General features: G+C 38.2%; 1 protein-coding gene across 3 annotated transcripts in view; it reads left to right on the top strand.

The window, feature by feature from the left end:
- The first annotated feature begins 2,451 nt into the window (after positions 1 to 2,451).
- Positions 2,452 to 13,696, top strand: part of KIAA0319 (KIAA0319 ortholog) — a 65,825-nt gene continuing 54,580 nt past the window's right edge. For all 3 annotated transcript variants that reach the window (XM_031435117.2, XM_031435115.2, XM_064476239.1), the window contains exon 1: positions 2,452 to 2,626. The gene's annotated coding sequence lies outside the window, so the exon portion shown is untranslated. The remainder of the gene's footprint in view (positions 2,627 to 13,696) is intronic.

Genomic DNA, 13,696 nt, shown 5'->3' with positions numbered 1-13,696 from the left:
GTTTGTTTTCATATTTTTGTGCTTATGATGGGATTGAAGTTTTTACCTGCTTCCTGTTTCTGACCACTGCTACCGCTTCACCTTTGTGTGGAAGAAAACAGCTTTCCACAGTGCTGCTTACCCTGCCAGGTGTTACCAAGACTGCTGACTTTCTCAGTACATAAAAAAAGGAAAGCTAGTTGTAGTAATTACAATGAGAAGTAACAGAACCTTATTTTCATCAGGGATGTCAAAATTAACAACTAAAACATCTAAAAAAAAAAGACAAGCTGAATTTTTACATGACATTACCTTTCTGGTAATGAGGAAGAGTCTTGTATGTTAATCTAATTTTCATCATTAAAAATAAAATAAGAATGCTAATATTTTAGCATATATTATGGAGGTAGTTCATTTATGTGGGAAAAGGATGTTTTTGGCATAAATTGCTTATTCACTTGGAAGGAAAAAGTTAGAACACCACACTTCACATTACAAAAAAAAAACATCTAGATGAGTGAAAAGCTGAAAATAAAAATATGTAGTAATGTGTATTAGATTAAACAATTGTCAAATTGTTTCAAAACTGGAAAGGAGTATAATTTCCTTTATGCAACTCAGCATCCAAGTGAAATACCTTCCCACTTAATGCTTATAGTAACAAAATCAAGCAAGTTACAAGTGAAGTGATTACAAACAATAAAACTATTTTTAGCCTGTTTTGATGGGCAGTAGTTCTCAATGCAAGAATTAAAGTATTATGCAGTATCTTGAATTTCTTACTTTGAATCTCAAGTTTTCTGAGTTGTGTATCTTACCTCCCTTTTTGGTAAAATTCCATCTCAGTATCTCATATTTCAATATGCTAAGCACCATCTTTGCCACTGGTATGAAATATACTTGAAACTTGCTAGACCTCAGTTTCTCCCACCTCCAAATAGGACAGTTCCTTGTCTTTCATTGTGCAGTTTTGTAAGGACAAATTTTCCAGCCAACAGCATATAAACAAGAGCCGACAAAGTCAGAAAAGCTTTACTAAAGATACATCATTTTATCTTTAGTATTTGTTACATCTGGCATATAGCAGAAGCTCAATAAATGCTGAAGAAAAATGAAATATAGTGACCTTACATTTGTGTTCTAAGGAGGCGGATTAACATTTTCATGCAGTATGTATCAAAATAGGTATTTATTATATATATCAAAATATTCATTTTTGGCTCTGAGTTGAAATGTCAAGGTTTAACAGTCTAGGCTAAGCTTATATATGTATATGCTTAAATATATAATATATTTAAATATTTTAAGTCCATATAACTTGATTTATTTAGACTCCTGGGAGTAGGCCTGTTTGACTAAATCAGATCTATTGATGCAGTGGGAAAGGACACCCTGGAGGCACCGGGGAATGCCAGGTGAGAATAGAAAAGAGGAAAGTGTCTTTTGTAAGTTGTTTTACAGCTGCCGAATGACTTTGGGAGAAATATCATTTCCTGTTAATTTTGCTTCTGGCTTTATCTGTGTCTCCTCCCAGCCTGATCAATGGGCAGGGTTGCCTTTTTCTTTTTAGCCTAAACTGATTTGCTCTCTTTCAGTACTGGGCAGGTTTTATGCCTTCGGTGTGCATTCTGTTTTAAGCCCCAGAATCATCCTAAAGGAATACTGTTACTATCTCCATTTTAAAATTGAGGAAACTGAGGTTAAGCAGGATTATGTACTCCTCCAAGGCCCATCCATAGTTAGTAAGGAGCCTAGTAGGGGCCTATTCAACAGTCTCTGTGACTTGGTCCTAAGCACTGCACTATATATACCTCATAGTAAGGGAATGCGCAGCGAATGCCCTGGCTTCCTTTTGTGCACCATGTTAGCAGCCCTAGATGCTTGAGCATCTTATACGAAAACAGTACAAATGCAAGGACGAGCCTTCCACATGAGTTTCCTATTGTTCAAATGATCACCTTCCCATACATGCAAATGTAATCTAAATACTTTGGGCACCTGGTTAACCTAGAAACCGTGGAGTTGGTCTGGGCCCCTCCTAGCACCTGTTTTCCATCCTCATTCAGAAAGCACACATGCTCAAAACAGCCTAAAGAGGCTCCCACTGGAGAAGTGGGACTTCTGCGTGTGGGGTGACTTTGCTTCGGGGTACATTTGCAAAGGGTCTTTGACCTTAGTAGTGTGATCAAGGCTCCCTTAAGTTACCCTGGCCAGGGAATTTGAAAGGGACGCTTCTCCCCAAGGCTGTTTAGGATCACGGTGACCAGGAAGGCATTAGTAAGAAAAGGAGGTGGGGCATGCTGGCCGCTCTGCTTCTCGAGAGACTTTGCTTGCTCCCCTGAGAAGTGGGAGTCCGTGGTCTGGATGCCCATCTTTAGAGCGCGAGCTACGAGCTGAACGCTGGGCAAGGACGGCCGCCTGCCCATCCCGGGGGACGCGTGTGCGCGTGCGCGCGCGTCGCCGTGGTAACCACGCAGCGGAAAGGCGCTGAATCACAGGCGCGCGCTTTCCCAGCGCTAGCTGAAGCTGCAGCCGGGGTCAGGCAGGGGCCCTCCCATTGCATCCTTACTAGACCGGTGCTGACCCTGGCAGGCCTGGCTGGCCCGGTGCAGAGGAGCGGTGGCCACCATCACTGTCGCTGCTGGAGGTAAGAGCGCAGCAGTAGCCTCAACCTGTCTCCGGTTTGGGCATGAGTCTCTCCTCTGGGGCTGTATCCTGGGGAAGAGAAAGCGAGGGTTTTGCTTGGATGGGGCGGTACCTCCTCCCTGACAGAAGATGCGCGTGCCAGTGTGTGGAAGAGTGACTGTGTGTGTGTAGGGCGAGCTTCAGCCCGGCCAGCAGCGGCCTCAGGTACAGTATCCCACTTCCCAACCCGGCTGGCCAAATGGCCAAATGATAGGAAGGGAGGGCAGCAAGTCGGCAGGTTATGCAAAAGAAAAATAAAATCAAGACGCCCTGAGTTAGGAGGTGAACGTCTTAAGGTTCTTCTGCATATCTAGGAAAGGGCATTTCTTGATTACTGCACTAATTGATTGTTTCTTAGTAGGGTGGAGTCAGGAAATCTGCATCTTTTCCCAATTTCACTAATTGCATTTCATAGACCTGTAGAATCGGTTTTCCTTAAACTGCGTTTAGAAACATTTATGTGATCTATTCTGTCATTTGCTAAATTCACTTTATCTCTGAACCTTACCATAATCTGAAACTTAAAACCTCTTAATGGCTTTTTTCTCCTTCCCTTTGAACTTCCTCCACAGAATGAACATTAATCAAGATATTTTAATCAAGAGCATAAACCTAAGATTATGAATGTCATCATTTATTTTCTTAATTATATGGAGAGAGAAAAAAGTATGATATACACACTCATATCCATTTTTATTGCTAGATTTCTCATCTAAACATTTTGGTTTGTGGGTTAATATTAGTTGTTTTTCCAGAGCTTAAATAGAAAAATTGGATGATATTTTTGATGATGATAATAGAAAAAGCAAATTTTAAACAACCGCCCCCCCCAACAAACAAGCATTTTTGAAGGGAATTTTAGTGTTTATTTCTTTATTCCTGAAATGCATACTCGCTGTCCAAATGCTTCAAACTGTTTATTATAAGAAGACCACAATCTGGAAGACTACTAAAATTATTTCAAATGTAAAATTTTATTTGGTGCTTATTTTACATAAATTTTCATACAAATAAGGAAAACTGGAGATCCCAATTCAGCTCTAGACTTAGGAGGCGTAAAGAAAGCTGAATTCCTCTGTAATTTGTTTTTTTTTTTTACTCTTAAAATTTTGTTTTTAATTTTGGGGGGAGGTGATTAGATTTATTTATTTTTAATGGAGGTACTAGGGGTTGAACTCAGGACCTTGTGCATGCTAAGCACGCACTCTACCACTGAGCTATGCTCCCCCTACCAATTCCTCTGTAATTTGAAACAGAGAAATATAAATGTATAAAGACTTTTTAGAACCACAGGTGATAGAAAGATTAATCAATGTTTGCCACTTAAAATACCAAGGGAGGGACTTAATTTCCTCTCAGAATAATAAAAATAATTCAGCTAAAATCTTTATGTATTAGTCATAGTCAAAAGAGAGTTTCAATAATTTATTAATGTAAAAGAATGGATTTGCTGTTAACTTTTCTTGACTTAATTTTTTTTTCCCTAGCCAAACAGAGAAGGATTTTCTTCAAATAAATATGTAGAACCAGGCTTGACTGTTTTGGGGCAGGGATGTAGATTGCCAGCTCAGATGGCCTGGGTTTTGTCATGGCTCTGCTCTTGGTGGCTGTGTCACATTTGTCAAATTACTTAATTCCTCTTAGCCTCAGTTTCTTCATCTGTAAAATAGGGATAATATAGGACCGACTTAATGGAATTCCTATAAGAATTAAATAAAACAATAGGTGTAAGAGCTCTTTGCTCATTGCCTTGAATGCAATAGCACTTCAATAAAATTTAGTTGCTACTATTCTTGGGTTGTTTTCTTTTCAGGAAACACTTTCTATGTCTTCAAATTAATTTGGCACTAAAAGTAGAATTATTTTGTTCAGATTTACAATGTCACATTGTCATAAAATACATACATTTTCCTTGCGGCATCTTTACAACAACAATAATAAATATAATAATCACAATCTAAAGGTATGTCAATTCCAGGTAATTATATTTGATACCCTAAAAAGGGAGCTTAGCTTTAGTAGGCCTGGAATAATTGGGAGGTTATTGTTCTTTTTGTTTTTTTTAATTTGTATTTTTAGATACTCTTCATTTGAATTCCAGAGTGAGAAACTTACTTGTTTATTTCCATTAAGCAGTACATATGGTTGGACCAAAATAACCTGTTTTTGCATCATTTGGTGGAGTCTTTTAACCATAGGTGTTTGAGTTGCAAAGTAAGGCTTCTTAAAGAAATGACACACAGGCAGATAAAGATATGGTGTTGGAGTTTTAGCTCCAAATTATATTGGTAGAATTCTGTTACATGGTGTTAACAGGAAAGTGTTGGTATGCACAACCTGCTGTGCATCCTTTGCCTTAAGTTCGAAAAAGCATGGGATTATTCTGTTTAAGCGTGTAGCTAGAGTAACAGAATAACTCCGACCCCAAAATGAATGTTCAAAGTTGGCTTTATTCTGGGCTATAATTTAAAGCACCAGAATGATTAAGTATCAAGTGTAAATTAACTCTGGTGTTGCCACCCACAAATTTTAAATGCTGCAGTTTGTAGTATGTTTTTTTCATAGGGTGGTGGGGAAGTATGGGTTGCTCCTTTCTTGGATAATGATCCTATTATTCTAAAATTGTGATTATCTGCATACCTTACCAGTTTTTTTTGCTGTCTTCGTTAAAATGAAGTGTAGGATGTCTGACTGTGCTGTCTCCTGGTCAATATAACATAGTTGCCTTTCTTCAAAATTTTTTCCAAGTAACGCTTAAGATGACTTACCGTCGATAAAACTACTATCTTTGGAATCTCTCTCAGTATATTTGTACTGATCAGGAGGTTGAAATATTTTATTAATTCACTATCTTCAACCTCCTTGTCTTAAAGCTACAAAGCACCCAAGTTCTAGGTGCCGAATGCTCCACATTTTATTGTAGTCTGGGAAGGACTTCTCCCCAGACACATACGTGTTTAGGAGTATGCTACTAGCTAACTAGTCTTTACCCATTTCCATCGGGTTTTCCTAACTACTCCTGTGCAGCAACTGCTCTTCCTAAATCTGCAGAAACTTTTTCTGATCTCATTTTCCTAGATTTCTTCCACCCAGTTGACCATTCTCACTTTCTTGAAACAAGGTCTTCTGGTTCAGAAGTACCATCCTTCAACCCCCTCCTAGAGTTACTTTCTAAAGCAGATATATGAACATGTCACACCTCTGATTCAAAATCTTCAATGTCATATCTATATGTGGGTGAATGGATAAGTAAAATGTGGTCTATACACACAATGGAATGTTATCCGGCCTGAAAAAGGAAGGAAATTGTAACACAGGATACAACATGGGTGAATCTTGAAGATATGCTGAGTGACGTAAGCCAGATACAAAATGACATTATTGTATGAATCCATTTACAGGAAATATCTAGAATAGTCAAATTCTTAGAAAGTATACTAGTGATTACCAGGAACTGCCAGGAGTAGGTCGTGCTATTTAATGTTTAATGGGCACAGAGTTTCAGTTTGGAATGATGAAAAGTTCTGGAGGTAGTGGTGGTGACGGTTGCACAAGAATAGATGTGCTTAATGCCAGTGAGCTATACACTTAACAATAGTTAAAATGGCATATTTTATGTTATATATATTTTACACAACAAAAAATTTTTGTACATCTTCAGTGTCTCCCCACTGCCCACTCAGTGAGGTGCTCACCTCTTAGTGTGACTTATACAGTGCTTACTGTTTCTTCTTGGTTTACATTTTCATCTTTTCATTTCCTGAACTTATTCTACACTCCAGCCACATGGAACCACTCAAAATATTCCATCCATTGCAAAATTCAATGCTTTCTCTGTGCAGCAGTCTTGAGAGCCTAGAATGCCTTTCTTTCTTCAACAAGCAACCACTCATCCCACAGGACAGAGCTTAAATGTCACATTTCTCAAGTCTTCCTTCCAGTCCTCAGTCCCTCCTTCCCTGATGGCCATCTGGCTCTGTGGGTGTGCCTCATGACACCACCTGTCTCATTATCATGTAGGATGAGCTTCTGTAGAATAGGGATGTTTTATTTATTTCAAAATTTTTTAATTTTTAATTTTTTGCAATATATATATTATTTGCATTTAAAATATGGGACATTTAATTTTTTAATGCATATTTTCTTTTTTAAAAAACCTAATGTTTCCATTCTTCTCGAAAACTACCTTAGTGTACTTCATTCCCCCTCATCCCCAACCACTCATGCTTCACTTTAATATTGTTAGTAGTTTTCTTGGATAACTTTTTTTTTGCATTCTTTTTTAATTGACATATAGTCAGTTTACAATGTTGTGTCAATTTCCAGTGCCCAGCACAATCTTTCAGTCATACATATACATGCATATATGCGTTTTCATGTTCTTTTTCATTATAGATGACCACAAGACACTGAACACAGTTCCCCGTGCTATACAGCAGAAACCTGTTGCTTAGCCATTTCATATATAGAAGTTAGTATCTGCAAATTTTGAACTTCTGATTTATCCCTTCCCACCCCCTTATGGATGATTTTTTATTATTATTTCCAACATGTTGGTCAGTTTCTAGCTTACCAGGGCTTCTTCCTCCCCTCTGTTCAGTTTTCATTTCTTAGCTCTTTTAGTCAGCATCTGTGAGCGGTGTACTCCGTGTTTACCTAAAAAAATGCTTATTTTATTGTTACTGTTGAATGACAGTTTAGTAAGTATAAAGTTCTAGATTGACAATGTCCCTTGGGATTTTGAAGATTCTCTTTCTTTCTTTCTGCCTCTTCCTCTTTCTCTCTCTCTCTCTTTTTCTTTCTTTTTTATTGAAGTACTATTGATTTACAATATTGTGTTACTTTCTGGTATACAGTATACTGATTCAGTTATACACACATATATATATTCTTTTTCCTATTATTTTCCATTATAGGTTATTACAAGATACTAAATGTAGTTCCCTATGCTATACAGGAGGACCTTATTGTTTATCTATTTTATGTACAGTAGTGTGTATTGATTTTATTTCTATTATCTTCTGGCACCTATTGTTGCTGATAAAAATCATGTCATCAGTCTAATTCTATTAAGATAATCTGTTTCTTGTCTCTGGCTCTTTATAAGTTCATTCATCACAGGTGTTAAATAAATGCTTTTTGGAGAATGCTATTTTTCATGATGTGAAGCTTGAATATTTTTGTGTTTATCTTCCTTGTCTTTGATAATATCTAATTCCTTATTTGACCAAATTAATTTTGTCCTTGCATTTGAAACCAATATTGTATTTTCCCTCCTTCTCTTTTTAAACTATTCCTATTAATTTTTGTTTGTCTTTTGAACATTCAAGTAAACTTTCCTCTTAGTAATATATAGTTATCATGATAGCATTTATTAAATAGTAATTCCCATCTCATTGTTTTGTTCCTCCTAGTTTGTTATGGAGTAAGCCCTAATAAAGTCATTTTAGTTTATATATTTTATGTGATTTTTGCTTTATAATGGATATTAGAGTCTACCATTGCCTTTTCTTCTCATTCCCCAAATATCCTTGCCTATTTTTACCTGTTTATTTTTTTGCAAATGAATTTTATTAAGTACTTTAAAGCGTTCTATTAAGTTTTAATTCATTCTTTGTTTCTTTGTTAACCTAACATATTGTTATCTTTAATATCTACTGTTTTTCCAGGTTATACAAGCTTCTCTCTGCATTTATTCGTATCTCCCATTCTCTCTCCCAGGACAGTTTTGTTATTGTATTTAAAGAGATTCTGTGTCACATTTTAAATCTTTTTGCATGTTTGTAATGCTTCTCGCCATGCCTGGGAATGAGATCTCTCTCATTAGTGTACTTTCTGTCTATTTGTCTGCTTGATACAGAGATGTTGTTGCTTCAAAGGACTTTGCTAATCTTCACCAGCCTGGTTGTATTAAGCCTAATGCTGATGTTTCTTTCATTAATTGGATGGATTTGATGAGGAGGAGATATCTTGTGTTACTCTCTCTACTGTCTCCTTAATATCTGATTCTTAGAACATTGTTAAAGGAGGGATTTGACACTCTTTTTTCAGCCTGAATTTTCTCCTCTTTCTTCCCTAGTCTGCCCTTGGAGCTTCAACACAGTTTGTTTACTCCTCATTTCCCCACGAATGCCCTTCCTGTGCTTTAAAAACCAACATTGGATCATGTTTCCCTTAATTCTGCTTGATCTCCTAATAGGAAGTCACTTTATACTGTAATTGTAAGGCATTATCTCCGTTGCCAGTAAACTCCTGGGTAATCCTCTGTGTTGATTGGCACAGGTTTTCCAGAACTTATTTTACTTTTTCAGCTTTCAGTGGAGGAAGTCAGAGCATGGACTATAGTGCTGAAAAACTGCCAAGTTTTTACCTTCTGGGCTTGGCACCCAGCTAATGTATTGTCTGGATTTCCTTGGCCTTACCTCCTTGGTTTGTTGGTAGGATTTGGGGGCTAGAGAGCCCTTTGTAGATGCAGGAACAGCAGGTGTAAACCTCTTCTGCGGTACCTTCTGAGCCCCTCTCTCTTCAGTACCACTCTCCAGGCTCACACAAGTTGGGGTGATGGAGTGGGACCCATGAAGAGTTTACTGACTGCTTTGGCAAGAGAAAGTGCTGAGAGTGAGAAAGATCAGGAAAAAGCAACCCTGACTCACTTTGATCTTTTCTATTCCTTACCCATTGGAACTTAGAGGCTTACTTTGGAGAAAGTAGAAACTAACTTCTGATTGGTGAGCCACAGAACTTCAACTGATGAAACCAGAATATTCTCTATACCTATTGGGGATGACAATATCTTACCTCTCTCTGATTCTTAATGGGAGTTTCAAATAATATGAAGTATGTAAAAATTGTCTTGAGAAGAAAAGGACTATTGTAAATGGCTATTGATGACGGTGATGATTAATTTTACAAATCATTTTGAAATTTTCTTGTTATTAATAAGATAGATTATTACCTGACAATATTCTACCTTTTTTCTACTTTGTTCCTTTTTCTTCATAGGGAAAAAGTGAATAATTATTTACTTAATGCCAAAAGGTTAAATTCTAAAGGACAGCTCTTTTTTTAAATTGAAGTATAGTTGACTTACAATATTGGGTTAGTTTCAGGTGTACAGCAAAGTGATTGTTATATATATGTATGTACATGATAGATATGCGTATATATTTTTTCTTTTTTTCAGTTTTTTCCATTATAGTTTATTACATGATATTGACGATAGTTCCCTGTGCTATACGGTATATCCTTGTTGTTTAAGGGAGAGCTCGTTGATCAACCAATCATAGGCTTGACGATAAATGGAATTGAAAGATTAAACAGTCTCAGAACTGAGGAACAGTTTGCTTGATTCAGAAGTGTGGTAATCACCAGCTGGCTTCAGAATTGGACACAAAGCAGATTCACTGTCATTGACACACAAAACGTCTAGCATCTGAACTTGGACATTACCGAGCACTGATTGGGTTTTCCTGCACAGTCACCTATAGACTATCTCTCCTTGTGCATATTTTCTAAAGGTGATCGTTTAATTATTAGAGCACAGGACAAAGCATTTATTTAGGTAACAGTGTTGACCCCATTAGTAAGAGTTAAATTTAGGAAGAAAGAAAAGTGCGGAGTCAATTGAAAGCTAAGCTATTCCCATAATTAGGGAGACTATTTAAAGCCCCATGATGTACCTTCAAGATTTTACCTTCTGAAAAATTTCCTCTTAATGTAGGAAGAGTAGCTCCAGGACTGTAAAACTCTGGTGTTATTTATAATACAAAGACGGTGAGACAGTGTGTTCATTTGCAGCAGTTTAGAAAAGACGTAATATATTTACTCTAGGAATTGGTACATAAATACGTATAAATAAAAATGTGTCTTACCTTTTCTTCCTTCTCACATATACTCTTTCACTAAGTGCTCTCCAACCATCCTTTGAATTGTTCTCTTATCTGTTTTGTCCCGTCACCTCCAAAATGAACAGGGCATCACCACGTCCCTTTCTAGCACTGCTTTGACTCTTTGAGTCCAGGATGCTCAGACGGTACACCCATGGCCTGCAGTCATCTCTGTGGTTGCAGTCTGCCTCAGCAAAGGCAGTTTTTGTCAAAGTAGTGGCTGATCAAGCAAGGAAGGAAGGCTAATAGAATGAAGAGACCATCTCTGGCAAACCCCAGTGGCTAAGTGGAAAAGGAAAAATACAGCTTGTCTTGTCTGAGTTCACTGGCTCCGAAAAGCAGGAATTCACCCATCTAGTTTTGTTAGCCAGTAAACAACAAACAGGACAAACTATAAATGTTACAGAAATGACAGGTCAGCCAAGAAACAAACACCACTCAGAGGGTTGGCGTACTCAGGTTTATTACGCCAGCGGGCTTAGAGGGGCTACCGCTCCGGAGCTCTGAGCGCCTCTGGGAAGTGTGAGTGAGGTTTTACAGAGCTGCTTACAAGCTCGGGGTCCATCAGCCAACAGGGTGAGTACAGCTAGGCAGTATCATAAAAGTGGAAGCAAAGGGTTGCTTGCAGTTACCCGAAACTGGTCTAGCAAGGTGAAACTTAAAATTCATGAGTTAGCCCAGCCCAGTCTTGGCCCAGCCCAACATTTTCCTTCTCATAAACACAGCCTGTTCTAAATAGCCTACAGGAAAATGCAGTCCAGGAGATCTGTTTGGACCTTTGAAATTAGGCCCCTTTGAGCTGTTTTCATTTCCCTCAGCAAGGAAAGCTGCAGCTTGCATTTTCCTGAGCCCATAGCAGCATTGCACTGCAGTATTATTGATAAAAGCCAAACATCACAAACAGCCAACTGTCTAGTTATAATCATCACCTGGGTAGGATGTTGCAAAATAACAACAACAAAAAAGAATAATGAAAAAGAAAGTAGCAATGAAGGATACTTGTTGTGGTGGAATATTAAGTAAAAATGAGAACTGTGTTTCTCTGAGAGGATGGCTTTGGTTAGTGTATGTATACATATACTGAAGGAAACCCTGGCAGGAGAAGATAGCCATTCATTAGCGTGATTTGATCTGAATGCTTTTAGTGGACATTTTGTCATACTAATTAAAGAAAGTTATTTCATTCACTCAGCCTCCACCCAGGCAGTATGCCAGAGCTTGAGGACACAGGAAAGCAACCAATGAAAAGCAGGTCTTCTTGGGGTTTGCAATATTTTTTTTTTAATTGAAGTATCTAGTCAGTTACAATGTGTCAATCTCTGGTGTACCAATACATCATTTTAAAAATGATACTTTTCTTTTTTTTCTAGTGTTATGGTTTATTTTCTTCTGTCTGTTCATATGCCCTGCCTGCCTTTCCTTTTTGTTTTTATTTTTTTATTTTTCAATGGGAACATAGGAAAGAGGGGAAATAGATGTGGGTCCAGTCTGCCATCTTGAACTAGAAAGTTTTCTTTTTATTCTTAGCTTGCTAAAATTCTATTAATGAAGCTTATTCCCCCCAAGAAAGATTAATGTGACTGTGTTTGCTGTGTGGACTGTGCCTCTGGATAGTCCTTGGAATAATGATGACCCTGGTTTCCAGGATCTGCCGCTTGAGAGAACGCAAACACTTCGAACAGCAAGGGTGGAACATTCCCTCTTTAAGGAACACCTGGGGGCTTGGTCTATTACTGCAACATCCTGCTTCTCAAGCTTTGATGATAAGTAGGTGTGTTAAACAGCAATGATGAGAGAACCATAAGACAAGCACCTATCCCCCAAGTATCTCCTCTACCACCATCTGTCAAAGGCACCTAAAATAGCCTTTGGTCATGAGGAATCTGTATGACAATGCTAGCATCCTCATAAAGAAGACCTTAAGGTTTAAACAAGTAATAACAGCCGACAGCTTTGCCTGGAAGCTTGGGTTTAGAGACCTGAAAGGGAGGGAATTGATGGAGGAGGGAAGAATCTGACCAAGACTTGCCAAAAGGGGAGACAGGCATAATGCCATGCTTCTCGTTTTTCCTGTGTGCCAACTCTGGCTGGTATCATACTGCTTCTGGTTCTTGCTGTGAAATGAAATACTAAAGAGAATTGGCAGCAGGAAGGTAAGTCCTTTGCCTGCACGGGAATAATGGATAGGGATTCTTTAGGGGCAGGTTGAGGATAGAAAAAGCAAAAACACAATTATGGATTGTCAGCATTCCCTTCAGGGTAAAAACTGAAGAGGCTCTCATATTTGGAAGGGTCTTAGCTAAGATTAAAACCAAGCTCAGAAGTGCTGCAGCTTTACTTACAAAAATGACTTTTTAAACAATTTCTGAAGTTAGAATTGCACGTTTTTCCATGTCTGAATGTCAAGTTCAAGAAGCTTTACTCTCCTACTCCCTGCCAACATTGATAAAACATCTTGAAAGTAGGGGGAGGGTATAGCTCAGTGGAGAGCATGTGCTTAGCATGTACAAGGTCCTGGGTTCAATCCCCAGTGCCTCCATTAAATAAACAAACAAACAAACAAACAAACAAACAAACCTAATTACCTCCCCCCACCCAAAGAAATTAAAACTGCTCCAAAAAGCAAAAGTCTATTAACTATTATCTATATATCTATGTACATAAAATAAATTTCTTTTTTCCCAACCATCCCAATATTTTTATTGAAGTAAAATAAATTTCTATCTTCTTTCCTCCAGTGGTATATTATTAACCAAGGATATACAGAACAGGATTTTAAAGCAATTAATCTGCTAGTGTTAGAATGAACAGTGATTGGAATCCACTTAATTGTGGTTTTAGTTAGCTGGTAGTTTTAATCAGGTGAGAGCTCTGCTTGGTTTGCTCCCTCAGAAGCAGCCAGGGAGTTGCTACAGTGTGATTTGCACCCCTGCTGACAGCCAAGTGTGGCGCTCTCCAGATCAGAAGGCATTATTTTATTTTAAGATTTTCCCCTTGCCCATTGCCCATTTCCCCACCCCTGCAGGTCCATCTGACTGGGTGAGAATGGTTGTTTACAGAACCATTTGAAGATAGGCCAGTCCCTCCACAGACACACCTCTCTCTCTTACTCAAGTTCACCACTCAGGCAACTCTCCCCTCTCTTC

This window comes from Camelus dromedarius, chromosome 19, assembly GCF_036321535.1.
Source record: "Camelus dromedarius isolate mCamDro1 chromosome 19, mCamDro1.pat, whole genome shotgun sequence".
NCBI classification, from domain to species: Eukaryota; Metazoa; Chordata; class Mammalia; order Artiodactyla; family Camelidae; genus Camelus; species Camelus dromedarius.
The sequence above is the reverse complement of the archived record's forward strand: the minus strand, read 5'-3'. Positions and strand labels throughout refer to the sequence as shown.